The following is a 12,870-nucleotide window of genomic DNA, read 5'->3' on the forward strand; positions in this document are numbered from 1 at the left end:
AGATATTTGCAAATGACATAGCTGATGAAGGGTCAGTATCAAAATATATAAAGAATTGATACAACTCAATACCCAAAAAACAAGCAATCCAATTACAACAATGGGCAGAAGACATGAATAGACACTTCTCCAAAGGAGACATCCAGATGCCTAACAGACACATGAAAAGATGCTCCACATCACTCATCATCAGGAAAATACACATCAAAACCACAATGAGATACCACCTCACCCCTGTCAGAATGGCTCACATTAACAACTCTGGCAACAACAGACGTTGATGAGGATGTGGAGAAAGAGGAACCCTTTTGCATTGTTGGTGGGAATGTGAACTGGTGCAGTCACTCTGGAAAACAGGATGGAGGTTCCTCAAAAAGTTAAAAAGAGAACTACCTTGCGACCCAGCAACTGCACTACTAGGTATTTACCCAAAGAATACAAAAATATAGATTCAAAGGGTTCCATGCAGTCCAATGTTTATAGTAGTGTTGTCAACAACAGCCAAATTATGCAAATAGCCCAGTGTCCACCGACTGATGAGTGGATAAAGGAGATGTGCTATGTATGTATACACACACACACACACACACACACACACACACACACACTGGAATATTACTCAGCCATCAAAAAGAATGTAATCTTGCCATTTGTGACAACATGAAAGGAGCTAGAGACTATAATGCTAAGTAAATAAATCAGTCAGATAAAGACAAATACCATATGATTTCATTCATATGTGGAATTTAAGGAACAAAACAAATGAGCAAAGGGGAAAAAAAAAAGAGAGAGAGAAACCAAAAAATAGACTCTTAACTATAGAGAACACACTGATGGGGGGGTGCCTGGGTGCCTCAGTTGGCTAAGCGTTCAACTGTTGCTTTTGGCTCAGCTCATGACCTCATGGTTTCTGGGACTGAGTCCCGCATTGGGCTCTGCACTGACACGTGGAGCTTGCTTGGGGTTCTCTCTCACTCTCTCTCTGCCCCTCCTCTGCTCTCACTCTCTCTCAAATAAATAAACATTTAAAAAGAGAGAGAGAACACACTACCAGGGGTAGTGGGAGGGGAGGCGTATGGGGAAAACAGGGGATGGGGATTAAAGAGTACACTTAAAAAAATTTTTCAAAAGAAGAAAAAGAAAATAACCTCATAGCTCCAAAGGTTGGATATGGTTTGGAATAGTCAGAATCTCCTACTTGCCTGGGAGCTGCATCAACGGGTACAACCATTCTGGGAACAAAATTGGTAATATCTATTAAAGCTGAACATGCCTTACGGCTGAATAATAAATAGAATTTTTCAAATTTAAAAAATACAGTGTATAGTGTATTTGACGTTTACATACCAGGAAGAAAAACAAAGCAGTGACAAAGAGCAGAGAGGACAGGGAGAAGTCTGAGATGTATTTTCAGGGACACGGCATTTGCCGCGTGGCAGGTCTCATGTAAGTAACTGGGTCTATAACAGAGGGACAGGATGAGTCACCTGTTGCTCATGCATTCCCAAGAAGAGACGGCCCATTAACTACCCCTTGCAGCATCGTGGGACGAGTGCTCCTCTCCACCTGGCATGGCTATAAGAAGAGGCATCACGAAGGTCTGGAAAATTCAGTCCAGTCTCCAGTCTGAAACTGTGCAGGAAGGCAGAGCTTTGGAAGGAAAACTGAAAATATGAAGCCAGAGGCAACGTCACGGAGCCTATGGAAACGTGACAGGCCGTGTCCAATGCTTCTAGGTGAATTTTGACTTTTTCTCGAGGCAGAACTGACACGGTATTATGCTAGAAAACAAACACAATCTTTCTTTCCAAAAGAGGGAAGGATGAAGAAGGAAATCAGTCTTGTCACAAAAGTTTAGGGTCCGATGGCCCTGAGTCATGTGCCAGCCTTTCTAATGTGACAATGTCGGTCTCCAGGTCTGCTGAGAGGGGCCAAAAGCGTCTTGGAGCTGGGTGTCATGCAAAATCTGAGCTGTATCAGCCCTCCCAGGATTGAGGAGCCAGAGAGTGAGCCTTCTGCTAGGCCAGCCTCAAAGGAAGAGAGAACAGGAGCATCCTAGGCTGATCTCCAAACCATACTCTTCGGGAGCTTAAATGTTACCAAGTAATTTTCAGTCAGGCATGCCATTACCCTAGAGCAGTGAGTCAACTTCTAGTTCAAACAGAAAACTCTGGATCCCTGGGACGTGGGGAGCTTCAATGATATCTGTAATATTTTCTTTCTACCATAAATAGACTATTTAGGGTAGACATAAAATTATAGAAACAACGAATGCAACAAATTATTACAATATACGTTAAATATACGCATCATAATACATATCATATATAAATATATAATAGATTAGTTTTTAGAAAAATAAAGAAAACAAGGGCGTGAGGCAACTACCACAAACTCAGAGTATCTAACAACACGACCACTGCCTGGGTTTGCAGGATATGAACTGGAGTTTGCCTTTTGTGACAGTGGATCGCGGGTGGCAGAGGCGAGGTCCATGACTGGATGGTGGATGGTGGTGGGACGGAGACCCATGAGGAGGAAGTCAAGACTGCAGAGCGGAGGCTGGAACCAGAAGCCACCGCCTAGAGGTACAAGCACTGGAGAAGCATGAGGAAACTAAGCCACAAGCAAAGTATGATACGAACAGATGGCAGGACGCTCCTCCACCAGGGCTCCGCTCTCATGTGCCGCACGGGCACCTGGTTGGCCAGGGAGAGAGCTTGGCGAACGTGGAAAGCAAGGGCCATAAACACCTGATTACAGGGGATTTATTGAAGGTTCCTGTTTGTATCTAGTTCATGTTAGGCACTGCCAGGCTCTAGCAAACCATGGACAGTAGAAATGAGTGATGCAATTAGGTTGGGGGGAGAAGGACAAAGTGTCGAAAACACCAGTCTGGTCGGCATTTCAAGCATCCCGAATGTGGATTGGAATCGACACAAATGCTCCGTAATCAGCCAGATAAGATTGTCGGGTGAGAAGAACCAATGGGAATTCTTGTCCAGGTGACAACACTCAGACGATGGAAAGCTGTCTTTTTTCTTTAGCTCTTTTGAAGCTCACTTTACGAGTTGCTGGATTATTATCATCCCTGTTGACACGGGTGGGTAGACGAGGCTGAGACCGTCTGAGACCGCACCGCCCCTAACTGGCAAAATCAAGGATCTGACTGTAAGGTCTGGTTCTCTTCACTCTTTTGACAGTGGATTATCAAAGAAGAAAACTACATCCATTCATTCAAAGAAATGTTAACGAATGTCCACTACGTATCAGACGTTTGTTTAGGCACTGAGCAGTGGTACATGTAGGATGCGACCCACTTTTTATTTAGAAATGGTGATCCCTACGTGACTTCCTCACCGTCCTGAGAAAGAGAGTATCGCTGGAATCAATTTTGAGAACAAAGAGAAAAAAAAAAGAACAGTAAAAGCAAGCATAGCCTGTATATCAGAAAATTTTGTCTATGCAAGGCTATTTTCTAAGTGGAATTGAATGACAGATATATAAATTGTTTGGTGCTGAAGGATGGTTTCTAGAAGCAGTTTACAACATACTGCTGGTTTACAAATTTTTTGTGACATTAAATTTTTACGAACTTATTTTCGTCTCATTTACTGATGTATAATTTTCATACGGTAACGTGTATTTTGGTGAATTTTGGGAAATGGACACAAAGCAGCACCACAACGAGGACGTAAACCGCGTGTGCGGCAATATCAGCCGGACGGCAGCAGGGGCACCCCCACACTCGCCCTCCCCACCTGCAGACACGGATCCAACACCACTCCGGGCCAGGTCCGTTCGTGAGAAATCCGGAAGGGAGCTGAGTGGCTCCTGCATCCCAATGAGGGCAAAATTGGCAGGTACTCCCCAGAGGATGCCCCTCCCCGGATCGGCACGGCGGGTAAGCAGAAAAGTGCCAGCTCCCAGCGCCTCCCTTGGGAGAAAAAGACTAGACACTGTTCAGGGGGCCGCCAAGGAGCTGGTCTCTGTCTGGCTCCACCCCAAGCACTGGCAGGAAGGGGCACAGGTGTGGGGGCCCGGGAGAAGGAAAGGTGAGGTTGGGACGCTCATCACTCTGCCCGCCTCTGGCTCAGCGCCCTCACATCGCAGTACTGGTGCACAAAAGACATACTGATAACTGATGCCCCCCAAAGCAAACGCGACACCTGGGCAGCAGAAGCCCTCCTGAGCCACAAGCGGGTTCAGAGGGAACTCGTATCTGAAGTCAGGTGGACTTTGCTGAATGAGTCTGTCTGCTGACTCCACACACTCTTCCTTGCCTGTCTCTGGTGGACGGAGCCCGGGCCTCTCCGAGCCCAGGTCCTTCCCCGACAAGACGGGAACGGCAGCAATGTGTGCACCTGCGACCTAGGGAAACACGGTTTGCGCTCCTGGCTGGAGTGCGGAACAAGAGCAAACATAAGCATCTCATCCGAATCACTGGCTTCAACCCTGCCTGAACCGGAACACGACCACTAGAATCTGAGAACACGAGCACTCGCCCGTCCTCGCCCCTGACTTTGGCCTCAGAACCTCCAGGTTTGTGCTAGAGTGTGGGCATCTAAAACACGGCGGTTGGCCCCAGGGAATAACCAGAGTTGAGAATCCCATGTTGAAATTCTCGGTTCTGAGAACTTGAATTCTCTAGTGACAGGAGACTCAAGCTTCATCTCTTCTCAGCTGTTTCCGCCTCTTTTCCCAAGACAAGGCAAAGACTTGGGGACAGGTCGCCCGTGGAGAGGCGGGTGACATCCACATCCACACTCTGTAGAGGTGGCTGCAGGGAGCCAAGAACCACGACCCTGGAGGGTCCTGGGGGGCCCATGACCCGATCCCGCTGCCCCCATGGAGGTGGGGGGCAGTAAGGAGCCAGTGACAAGCACGAAGAAAGACCGAGGTCAACTTACTGGCTTACTCTTAAGCACGGCACAGGACTCACAGTGATACGAGCCCCACGGCTTTACGAAGGATGGTTAGGTCTTTGTGACCAAACTGCTGGGCTGAAAACTGGGCAGACGAGTTTGTGGGCGGCTTAATGAGCGGATTACAGAAGCTCTGTAACTCACATTATGTACGAATTCTACAAAAATAGTCACTACAAGTGTCCCAAACTATTGTGTCATGCAAAGGAATTAATCTGTTGTCTATATATAGACATGGCTTTTATCCCCTGTCTTAATTTTATGGTGACCATCGGGGAGGAAGTGAAGCCATTCCCGGACACATGAGCCATTGCTGATGACAGAGTGAATTTACAGTGAAATAGCTGACCACATCTTCCTAAATAATCTGAAACACTCTACAGCGGGTACTGAAGTTTGAAGAGTTCTTATTTTTCCTTCCTCTTTTGCAGAAGACTCCGAATGATCTAATTTAGACTCTTACACCTTTGCTTAGCTGGCGTGGTTTAGGCGGGGATGAGAATAACTGCATACATGACTTAAAGCAAGTAGGCCTTCAGCAGGCGAAGGGAGGCCGCAGGTACGGGCTGGGCGCTCTGAATGCCCAGCTCGCAGCCCCTGTGCAGCCAGCACACAGCATGGTTTTCTCAGCCAAGACCGCCACGCTGCTGTGGACAACTGACCTGCCCTTGTGGCCACAGAGGTGCCACGACGCTCGTGGGCTGGCAGATGGTCTGGAGATACGGGCACCGGAGGTCTGCCCCAGCGGGGCTCCGGACGCGGGGTGCTCAGCCAACCGGCAGGATCCCCTCGGAGGGACCTTGGACATGAGCGGCTCAGGCGGGAGTGGAATCTACAGAAGCACATGTCCAAAGGCGAGTGACTCCCTGAACAGCAGGTGACACGGAGTAATGATGCCCAGTGACCTCCAAGGAGCCAACTAGCACAGAGTCCTGGGCTATGAAGCGAAATCCCGCAGGGGGAGCACCAGGGAGGATCCAGTGGACGCCCACCTACTCCTCCTCTAAATACTGAGAGGTTATAAATCCTCTCTGATCCCCGCCCGACAGCCCGCGGCAGAGGTGGGCTCACGGGCCGTGGCCCCACAGGTGCCAGCGGTCTGTTGGCACGAATGTGGCGCACGTCTGCTGGGGCAAGATGGAAGCTGGACTCTGGCCAGGACCCTGGGAGCCGCGGGCCCTGTCCAGACCTGCGATGGGGGCTCACGCGGCTGAGCACTTCGGGCCCCACCCCCCCAGTGCCTCACTTTACTGACTCAAGATTTCCAGACTACGTGACACCAACAGAGGAGCAAAGGAGAGAAGCTATCTGGGGGCCATCTGCAGAGATGCACGCATCAGAGACGAGGGGTCTCCCCACCACACGCACACACACAGCCACACCCCAGCTGTGCCTCTCCCAACGCGGGGGCCGCGTCCATGTGAGCGTTCCTCTTCAAGATGCGGCTCACTCAGGGGGTAAGAGACTTTCAAAACACCTTCTAGGGAGGTCACGTAGAAAGAAAGCTTCTCTATTTCAGTGTTTCCATATTCAAGACTCCCGACAGCATGGGGCCCAGTTTGGGGCCCAGACGGTGGCACTGGCTGTGTGCCCGTCTCCTCCAGCCCACAGCAACCTCCCCATGAACTAACTCCCTCTCTGGGGTACCCCAGGCTTTCCTGCACCCAGCACTCGGAGAGACCTAAGGACAGGGCACCGGATCATGAGAAGTGACACAAATCAGTTTACCTCTTTCCTGTTCAATTTGTGCACATATGTGTGTGCACACATGTGTGTGTAAGCATATACACGGCTCTCACCTCCCTGCCATAATCCAAGTTTACGATCTTAGCCGAGAATACGGAATAGAAAACAGGCAATTATATGGGAATGCAAGCTGGTATAGCCACTCTGGAAAACAGTATGGAGGTTCCTCAAAAAACTTAAAACAGAACTACCTACGCCCCAGCAATTGCACTACTAGGCATTTATCCAAGGGATACAGGTGTGCTGTTTCGAAGGGGCACAGGCACCCCCACGTTTATAGCAGCACTATCGACAAGAGCCAAAGTACGGAAAGAGCCCAAATGTCCATCGATGGATGACTGGATAAAGAAGGTGTGGTATATATACAATGGAGTATTACTCAAGCAATCAAAAAGAATGAAATCTTGCCATTTGCAACTACGTGGATGGAACTGGAGGGTATTATGCTCAATGAAATTAGTCAGAGAAAGACAAATATCATATGACTTCACTCATATGAGGACTTTGAGACACAGAACAGAAGAACATAAGGGAAGGGAAACAAAAATAATATAAAAACAGGGAGGGGGACAAAACATAAGAGACTCATAAATATGGAGAACAGAGGCTTACTGGAGGGGGTGTGGAAGGGGGGATGGGCTAAATGGGGAAGGGGCATTAAGGAATCTACTTCTGAAATCATGGTTGCACCATATGCTAACTAATTTGGATGTAAATTTAAAAAATTAAATTTAAAAAAATGCAAAAAAAACCCATCAGAAAACAGGCAATTATAATGAATAAAGGAGTCACACCCATAACCCAGACCTAAGGTGAGCCGAGGCTTCCCACATTAAGTGACATTGAAAGTGAGATCCGGGGGCACCTGGGGGGCTCAGTCGGTTGAGTGTCCGACTTCGGCTCAGGTCATGATCTCATGGTTCATGGGTTCCAGCCCCGCGTCGGGCTCTGTGCTGACAGCTCGGAGCCTTGAGCCTGCTTCGGATTCTGTGTCTCCCTCTCTCTCTGCCCCTCCCCTGCTCATGCTTTGTCTCTCTCTTTCTCTCAGAAATAAACATTTAAAAACTTCTAACAAAAAAAAGAATAAAGTGAGATCTGAAGGTTGAAGAGGGAGTTAGCCGGGACAGGAAGAATGGCAAGTAGGGGACAGGTGTGGAGTCTTCAGGAAACTCAAGCAAGAATCAGAGAAGCACGGAGGGCGCTGGGAAGGGGGAGGGACGTTAGGGGATGGAGCGCATGGAGCCAGAGACGGCCGCAGGTGCACAGGGTCAGACCCCGTTTGTAAGCCACGCAGGCGAGCGTGCCTCTAGTCCCCACAGCTGACTGGAACCACCGGTGGGTTTTAAGCAAGGGAGTGACACATCGTTCAAGAAGGAGGAAGTGCCCGGACCCTCCCCTCTCCTCCCTGAACAAAAGCTATGACTAGTGCCTGACTTTGGCCTCTGGTGTTTGCGCTCCTGACTAACTTGGAGCTGATTTGAAATTTTGCTTTTCTGTGAATTATTAATAAAAGAAAGCAACGGATAGGCCCTCATTTTAAAGTAGAAGGAAGCAATAGTTTCACCTCTTTAGATCATGTTCTAAGTAGAATTAACTGAGCAAAACGATGCCTGAGAAAACAAAAGGTTTTAAAATTCCGTTTTATGGGGGTTTTTTTCCCCAGTGTGTTTTGAATAATCTATATAAACTTGGAAAACCTTCTCCGTTTTTCTGAAAGGTTCTTTCAACCTAGAAGGTACTTCCGTCTCATTCACACCCAGCCCTGACATTCACGTGACGAGCACGAAGGAACAGTTTCTACCGACTTGTGGCCGATCGGGACCCCTCCGGCATACGTGTGCACATGTGAGGTCTACCTTCAGGACGATGTCAGCATGTCCTGACATCGGAGATTATGATGTCATCAGAGGAAAGAAGGGCAGAGGAAGGAAGCCCGGCCAGGAAAGCACCCTCCGGGCAGGAAGCCCCATCTCACACCGCAGGAGTTGTTGCCTCTTGCTGCGAGGCCCGTGGGTGTCCACTGGACGCGAGCCCCTGGGGTGTCACCTACAATCTGCATTCCCGGTAAGGACCCCGTGTGAGACACACGCTGCCTTTCGAAGGAAACGAAAAGGAAGGAGCGAAGATTTCATTTTCCCACGGTCAAAGCGGAGCGCAGGGTCGGGTCGGGACGAGGGAGGGATGAGTCAGACTGTGGAGGAACCCACGGTCTTCCATGGAACCTCTCCCTTCCCTCAGATCGTCCCCTGTTTTAATTTTTTTTTTCAACGTTTATTTATTTTTGGGACAGAGAGAGACAGAGCATGAATGGGGGAGGGGCAGAGAGAGAGGGAGACGCAAAATCGGAAACAGGCTCCAGGCTCCGAGCCATCAGCCCAGAGCCCGACGCGGGGCTCGAACTCACAGACCGCGAGATCGTGACCTGGCTGAAGTCGGACGCTTAACCGACTGCGCCACCCAGGTGCCCCAGATCGTCCCCTGTTTTAGATGTGGGCCAACCTGTCACGAAGGAAACCCTGATCAAGGAAATTTTCTACTTTTTAAAAAAAAATTTTTTGTACATTTAGTTTTTGAGAGACATAGAGAGACAGAGCACAAGTTGGGGAGGGGCACGGAGAGAGGGAGACACAGAATCCGAAGCAGGCTCCAAGCACAGAGCCTGATGCGGGGCTCGAACTCACAAACCGTGAGATCGTGACCTGAGCCGAGGCCGGACGCTTAAGTGACTGAGCCACCCAGGCGCCCCGGAAATTTTCTACTTTTGATGTCTGTGGCCCTGCTCCTGGGCTCCCATGGAAGCCCTACGTTAACATTTGACATTTTCCAATTTTTTACGTTAACATTTAACATTTACCAAGGTCAAAATGATTCCGTGAAACCTCACAGCACGGGCTCTGTTTCTGCCCCGAGCACACACTGCAGATCTGCTTTTTTATTATTTAAAAAATATTATTATTATTATTTGTTAAAAAAAATAAATAACCAAAAAGCAGCATTCTAAACACAAAGGTGAGAAAAACCAAAAACCTCCCTGGCTCCCCTAAGATTACACTTGAACATACTTGCACGTATTGAAAACGTAACGTAAAGTGTGGAACTTTCTGGAATGTCCCTCGTGAGGATGGTTTGTAAGTCTTTATGTAAGAGCCATACATAACCCTGTGCCAAATGTCCCCTCCCGGGAGCCTCTCTTCGTTGTGAAAACCGGGTAACCCAGGCACCTGTCCCTACCGTGGCTCGAATAACGCTCTTTTCCATTCTCTGTGACATTTTTAGAAGGTTTGTCCCCCGCGGGGATGCAGCAAGGAGCGACACCACGGCTGTTAGTTGTGAAGGCCAGCGCACAGGGCAGGGTCGCCTGGGTTCCCAAAGGACCTGGATTCTGTCCGTTTCCGACTGGTTCTGCCCGGATGCCTCTGGCCCCTCCCCAGGCCCGCCTTCTAGGAACGCGAGTGACACGCGAGGTGTCCCTGAGGTGGGCACGTCCAGCCCGGCAGTGTCACATCCCGGGAAGGAGTCACAGTCTCGCGGCGAGAGGCAGCTTCCGAGTCCCTCCAGCCCGGCCAGGTGGCGTCGAGGCTGGGACCGGGACTCCACCACCTTCGACCCGCAAAGGGACAGACAGCCCCCGAGGGCCTTATCTTCATGTGAACCCCAGATCCGTCTAAAACGTGTTGCTTTTACTTAACGTTTCCGTCTGTTCTATGTGCGAGAGTCAAAATAACCCAGTCTTGTCTGTGCACGGAGACTTGCTGTGTACAGAAGGGCCCCACGCACAGCCCAGGTGTTTTTCACAACCCGGGACGTCCCTTAGTCCATGGACACGGGGTCCACCGGACCAGCCACCGAGGGGATTCACCTGAGGGTCATTCTGCTTTTCAGACTTCCTTTCCGCGACCGTTTGCTTCCTTGCCGCCGTCAGTAGCCTGTCCTCCCTCCCGTCTTGGCCAGCGCGCCTATAACCTGTGTCAGCTGCGGTAAGGGGGCTTAGTTAGTAACACAACTACCACCAAAGTCAGACGACACGCGGGACTTAGGACGGACCCTCGGCTGGTTTGCAGCTCACTGTGTGCTAAGTGTTCTCCAGAAAGGGGAAATCTTGTGAAGGTCGAAAGGTCAAACAGACTTGGTGAACGAACCCTGCCCTGGAGTGGGGGTGCGTGCTACCCGCCTCCATGGGGTGGACACGAAGACACCCCTGCCAGCAGTCGTGGGCAGAGGACGGCGCTCCGGTTGGATGTTCTGTGTTTGCCTGCAAACATCCTTCCCCCTTCCAGAAGCAAAACGCAGCCTTCCTTCGTACAGAGCGGCTCTGCTCCCCGCTCCTCGGGGTCATCCAGCTGTGGAACTGAGCGTCGGTTCCGGCCCAGGGTGGCCGAGGGGTTCAGGCCAGGAGAACTGGACTCTTCCTGGCCTGTGACTCCCTGGTGGGGCAACGGAGGCTGGAAGCAGTGGGTGGAATCGTCCCTTCGCCGCCCAACAAACGCAGGCCCCCTGCCTCCTGCATCTCTCAGGACTGTGTGGGCCTTGCCAGGTGGCGCTGGGTGGGAGGGTCCCAGAGCCTTCCCACCAAGGCCCCCTCTTACCAATGCCCCGCCCTCCACACGTGCCTTAGGGGGCCTCCCGGATGGTGCACAGCCTGGTGGGGGAATCACCCTCCATCCCTCCCAGGTAAGACTGCTGCCCTAACAGGCAAAGTGCGTTTTCTCAGGGCTCACAGCTGATCAGCAGGACGGTGGCCCAGGTTTCCTAACGCACAATCCACTGGTGGACCGTTAGGGCGCACGGCCCTGCACGGGTGCTGGGGCTGCGATGTGACAGACCAGATGGGCAGGGGACAGGGTGGCCCGTCCGGGACCCGCCCGCAGTGTGAAGAACCAGGGGACTGAGCTCCACGGAGCAACGGCAGGTACAAGGACCCTGAGGCAGACATGAGCGTGCTTTGTGCCAAGAGCAGAAGGGCAGAGGACAAACGAGGGATAAATACTACGGGGCGCGTGGGGTCCGAGGAGCAGACTGGAGGGTCAGGCACCGTCCTGCTGCGTGAAGGCCGGTGTGCCAGCAAGACTGCTGAATGCCCCGGCGCGCTCCTCCAGGAGGGCTGGCCCCTGGAACAAGAGGGGCGTCCCGGAGGGTCGCCGGACAGGGGTACACAGGCGGTCCTGGAAGGACTGGGTTTGAACGGCACGGGTCCACTTGTACGCTTTTCTTTCTGTAAGTGCTGACGGCAGAAGCCACAAGGCCTTAGTTCCCAACCGCGCCCCCTCCCCACTCCGTCCGCACAAGACCTTACCAGTCCGGGGGCGCGGGGGTCCTGTGCGCTGACCCTTCGCACCGGGGAGGAAGGGCCTGGGCTGCAGGGGTCGGTTCCCAGGGGAGGTCAGGCCTGGAGACGCTGGGGACCGGGTCCTCCCCGACTGGAGGTCCTCCGGGGCTCCCCGGTCGGGGTCTCCTGGGCTGCCGCCGCCAGGCGACCACTACACGTGCGGGCAGGCCGTGCGGACGCCTCTGCTCATGCGCAGTGTCTGGCCCAGCCCCGCCCAGCCCCGCCCAGCCCGGCTGTACCGCCTTCCAGTAAATACACCCGCGGGACTGTAAACGTATTTTCCTTCTTTACAGTTGTCTTAACCACGCTTCCTCTTCTCTAGCGGACTTCATTAGGAGCATACAGTATATAGTACGTCTAACATACAAAATGCGTTATCGTTAATTGACTGCAATGCGTTGCTGTGGTTAATTGACTGCACCGTGTTGTTATTGTTAATTGACTGCATTGCGTGACTGTTAACTGACTGCATATGTGATCTATCCTAAGGCTTCCGGGCAACGGTAGGGTATCAGTAGTTAAGTTTTGGGGAGGGGGAGTCAAAAGTGAGATGCAAATTTTGATTAGGGTACCCCTAACCCCCACATTGTCCAAGACCCTCCTCGTCATTCCGAATCTCCTGGATGATATTACACCCTCCTGGAAGGGGACCTTGATGGTAAAACGCGTGCTCCGGGCTGGTAGGTCAGGTATGTGGACTGCCACAAGAGACACAGCATGGAGCACGAATGGGTTATTCGTGAAGCATTTGCTTTAAAGCATATCTCTGTAATAAAATTGGCTTATGCTGTAAATTGGTTTTCTTTTTTCCCAAATTAGTCACTTTTAACACTACAAATGAGGTACAAGCTTCAGCCTGTTCCAGGGCTGTAT

The 12,870-nt window shown here is 51.1% G+C and overlaps 1 protein-coding gene across 4 annotated transcripts in view; it reads right to left on the reverse strand.

Annotated features, from left to right (window-relative positions):
• The window catches only part of MMP12 (matrix metallopeptidase 12), a 44,412-nt gene extending 32,247 nt beyond the window's left edge, over positions 1-12,165 (reverse strand). For 3 of the 4 annotated variants that reach the window (XM_047824276.1, XM_047824278.1, XM_047824277.1), the window contains exon 1: positions 11,965-12,165. The gene's annotated coding sequence lies outside the window, so the exon portion shown is untranslated. Of the gene's footprint in view, positions 1-9,902; positions 9,972-11,964 lie in introns of those variants that run through there. The other variant, XM_047824275.1, reaches the window with a different exon arrangement.
• Positions 12,166-12,870: the final 705 nt, after the last annotated feature.

This window comes from Prionailurus viverrinus, chromosome D1 (assembly GCF_022837055.1).
Source record: "Prionailurus viverrinus isolate Anna chromosome D1, UM_Priviv_1.0, whole genome shotgun sequence".
NCBI classification, from domain to species: domain Eukaryota; kingdom Metazoa; phylum Chordata; class Mammalia; order Carnivora; family Felidae; genus Prionailurus; species Prionailurus viverrinus.